Raw genomic sequence first — 4,524 nt, forward strand, 5'->3', positions numbered from 1 at the left:
ATCCCCCTGATATACACACAAAGATCATATCAGATCCTCTGCCAAAATACAGTACGAAACATTATACATACTCTCGCAAAAAGGGCAAAACTATTTCTTGCAAAAATAATGATACCTGGTGCTCTTGAACTTCAATTTGTATAGCAGTAACTGAGTTTATACTTGAATTTATTCTTACCTTCCTGTCCCAGTTTTCCGTATCTTGTTGTATATTTGGAAACAATGAATAAACAGGTTAGAAAAATAAATACACTGCTTTTGGTCATTCAACTTCAGTTCTTTAGCTAGTTTAGGTTAAAAGTATTCTGGTGTATGTAGACATTCATAACTACATAGAAAATAAGGGACCTGGCTTAGACGATATCTTACATACAAACTCTCAATTGCAAACTTGGGTTTTTTTGCTCTGTATCTCCTTATGTTGCATATTGGTAAGGATCTGGTCTCTTTTGTCCTCCCATGTACAGCTAAATGTATAGAACAGTGAACTGTGGTATTGTTCCAATTTTAGCTCCGTCTGTCTAATGTACATTGTTTTCATTGTAAATGCATTACATAGTGTAGTATAATCTGAGAAGAAAATGTGTGTGAGATGGTTTGTCTGGCTAAGTGTTCTGTGCTGTGGTAGCCACTAGATGTCAGCAATGTACCAGATTCATTGCCATTAATTTCCTTAAAAGGTGCAACTAAATATATACCATTGTACCTGATTGTCTCCACTTGTTCGTGGATACTGTTAGAAATGTTTCATTTTATTACATTTTAAGGAATAAAAACGTTTGATAATCTTTTCAGGGGAAGGGATGCTGTCTGAGAGTAGTCTTCCCAGAGAGATTTGCTGCCCAGGAGAAGAAAAGTTATGCATCCTCTAATATTTAAAAGAATTTTGTAGTGGAGAAGCAGCATCTTACTATGGAACCTCCTTCACTGTCGTTTTGTATCACAGAGAATAGATTCCAAATCATGTATTTCCTAATTGTAGGCATATTTCTCATTTTGTAGTCTCTTCTTGTTGTTTCCTGGGCCTCTACTTGTCTTTGAGGAAAATTCTATTTCAGTCCAAATTTGGAGCCAGCGATTTTGTACATCACATCAAGCTACTTAAATGCACTGCCATAAAATATTTAGACAAGCATCTGAGGTGCTTCTACGTTGTATAGGTAGATTTCTAAGCTCTGAAAGCAAGTAATTGTACTGTTGTTTATGTATAAAGCTCTTCATAGCTATTCATTTCTCGTGGATAGCTAAACTTACTAATTTTCTGAGCTGAAATTCTTCTGGCAAAGATTTTACCTAAAAGAATAACCACTAGCTCTCATCTCAGTCCTCTCTAAAAGCTTAAGTGGGATTAAGTTTCAACTTGGTGGTTATACCTTCGTTGGATGAAGAATAAATTTCAATTCCAAGAATCAATTTCTACTACAGTTCTGCCCATTTCTGGAGCACTGAAAGGGAAAAACTGGAACAACTCAAAGTTATGTTGGTACTAAAATCCTGTTTTTTTGGATGTCGTAAACTTAAGTGAAGGAACAGACACCTGTTTAATGAAATGTAGAGTACTTTTTCTTAACAGCAATACTTTTCTCAGTTCCTTTTTCCAGACTCGTTTATGGGTCTTTTGCAGCTCTTCATAGGTTTGCTGATTTGAGAAGGGACAGATCTTGCCCTTTTTTCCTCAGCAAATGCTGATGTTGCTTATTTTCACATTTTATAATGGGGATTTTTATTGCAGCACCGTATCATCAGTAAGGTTAAACTAGCCTGTCTCATGCTGGTCTAAACATAGCTCTCATTCCCTACTACTGCTTGTAATTAAACTGTGCTGACATCAACATTTTATAATGGGAATGCAATATATTTATGCAAACGAAGAGAACGTTTGAAGTAAATTTGGAAATGGCAATCAGGCTCTCTGTATGGAGAAGCATGGTTACTGAGAGCAAGGATGTTTCCATGTGAATTATGCAAAAACAAACTTTGGTGTTCATGGCTGTTGGGGATTCAGTACTAGTTTGATTATGTGGAAACTGTAATGTGTGCAAGGAATTGAAATGTGTATTTCATAATTTTCAGACTTGTTTTTTATTAGAGTTCCTTCATAAGCTAGTAAATGATTTAAAAAAATGGATTATGTGAAAGATTATTCCTGATTATCTATATTTGGGGAAAACTGCTTTGCTATGGAGGAATATCAGTACTGGATAACAGAGCAAGCTGAAAACTGCAACAAACTGCACTGTTCTCCCCATTTTAACTACACCAAAAATATCTATTGACATTGTTCTGTAACATGGACATATTGGGTTTATGTATTCAAAAAGTGAAATGGAACAATTATTCAGCTTACTTGTTGTTAATACTAGATGTTTCTTTTTCTTAACAGATCAGATGCAAGCAATGAAGACATGAGAGATAAATAAAAGATTTATGGTGTTTTCTCTGCTGCTTTGTTAGCAACTGACCAGTTCTTGGAAAGGAAGAAAGGCTTAAAGAAAATGGAACACTTCAGCTAAATATTCTGTGATGATTTGTTTCCTTTTAGTATCTCTTCCAGAAAAAGTAAATATAGATAACATAGTATCTCAGGTACACACATCCATGAATTAAATTGAACTGTGTGATGGGGGAGCATATTTAAAACCAAAAATGTGTAAGTAATAAGCATCTGCATTCATTTGAGTTTCTGGTGATAATTAGCCATGGGGCAGTACGCCACTTCTGGGGGGAAAACAACTTTTGAACAAATGGGAGTATTTATATTCCTGAGGAAGAGTAGTCAGTACTTCCTGAAATGAAACTATACGAAATACCTAAAATAGAGTTCCTACAAACAGTAGGGTTTTTTTAATTGAAAGTTTTGACATTGAGATTTTTTTTCAAGTAACGATCTGCAGTAGACTACAAGAAGAATATTTTGAGGTTAACGTGAGTTCACATGTTAAATGCAGCTTTTACAAATGACTGCAGATGTTTTAAGGAATTTCTCATTATCAAATGTTACAAGCTTTTTCTGTGCTATGTCATGGTTGTATTTGCATTCCCATCAATAAAACTTCAGATATACGACATGTCATGTTTTTGCTTTTTTAGACATAAATATGTTCATTGATGGTCTCGATATCTCGACATGATAGAGAAATTTGCTTTTCAGATAATCTCATTTGGATTTTTTGTCCATTTTTAAATGCAAATAGGATTTTATAATAAAGCAGTTACCTCTTTTTTTTTTTTTAATTGCATACAATTCATCTTTCTAATAAGCAAGACTGCAGTTTCAGGTGTTTATGGAGCATATGACTGAAAATTATATTTTGAAAATACAGTTAAGAGGCACTAGTCTACTAGATCACTAAAATTTAATATGTATTATACCTGTCTTGTGCATAAAAACTATTTTACTTTCAAGAATGACTTTAATAAACTTTCTGACTTCAAAGATACACTCTAGGTAACAAATTAAGCCTAGATATAGGCTATAATAGCACTTTATTTTTGTCATGCCGCCTCTTCCCATTTTAATGCCTATTCCCATTATTCCCATGATTTAATGCCTATTCTGATTAACAGGACAACTTGCACTGGGAGTGATGAAGGTGATTCTTTACTGTATTTTGCTCCCACTACCTGATTACTGTGGGAGATGCAATATGTAAGGGAAAAAGTTTTTGCAAAACCTATGTTAACATTTAAAACACAGAAATGTTCTGTAAGCAATGCATTTTATGGCTCACTTAATAGAGGAATATTTGGAGCAAAGGGAACTACCTGAAATGGTAAAACTTTCAAGTATTTTCAGCTTTATTAAACAGCTAATTCTAAGTCACTTGCTCTGCTCAAAGGAATGCTTACTGTAAAAATCTTTCTTACAGGATACGATTTTTCTGACAGTTGTTTGTCATGAAAATATTTGATCTTGAGGCCCGTTTCTGTGCCACCTTTGGCCTTCTGTCAACTCTGCATCTCAAATGTACATAATTAAATATGAAAAAGGAAAACTCATGTATAACTCTGAGAGGTTTTACTAACTTGGAATTTTGTGGCAAATAACTTTTGGTTTACTTTGCATTGGATATTATGGTAAAAGTACTTGTTGGAAGCATTTTTTCATAGTATAAATATTTTGTAATTACAAAATAATTCTGGTTCACTTAAATGACTTATTTAAATGAGATATTTAATTTTAAGTTGGCATTATTTTTTTTCTCTACTACAGCAAGATTTGAATTCTTAAATAAAACCTATCTCCATTTCTGCTTTTATTGAATTTTATTCTGTACATGGACCTTAATGTCTTGCTGATAACTTCCTACTTATTTATATTGGACCACACAAAGTACTGTGTTTTTCTTATGGATTGCCTTTATTTTCATGGGAAGCTGTTTGAACTTAGAGCTTTGTTCTTTCACCCACAAATCTGAGGGAAGTACCCTGTTACCTTCTACATTTTGCTTTCCGATGCAGTTAGTAAGCTCTTTGAAAACAGCATTTACGTTGGTTATGATGATTACTGTTCCTCCTTTTTTT

This window comes from Meleagris gallopavo, chromosome 1 (genome assembly GCF_000146605.3).
Source record: "Meleagris gallopavo isolate NT-WF06-2002-E0010 breed Aviagen turkey brand Nicholas breeding stock chromosome 1, Turkey_5.1, whole genome shotgun sequence".
NCBI lineage: Eukaryota > Metazoa > Chordata > Aves > Galliformes > Phasianidae > Meleagris > Meleagris gallopavo.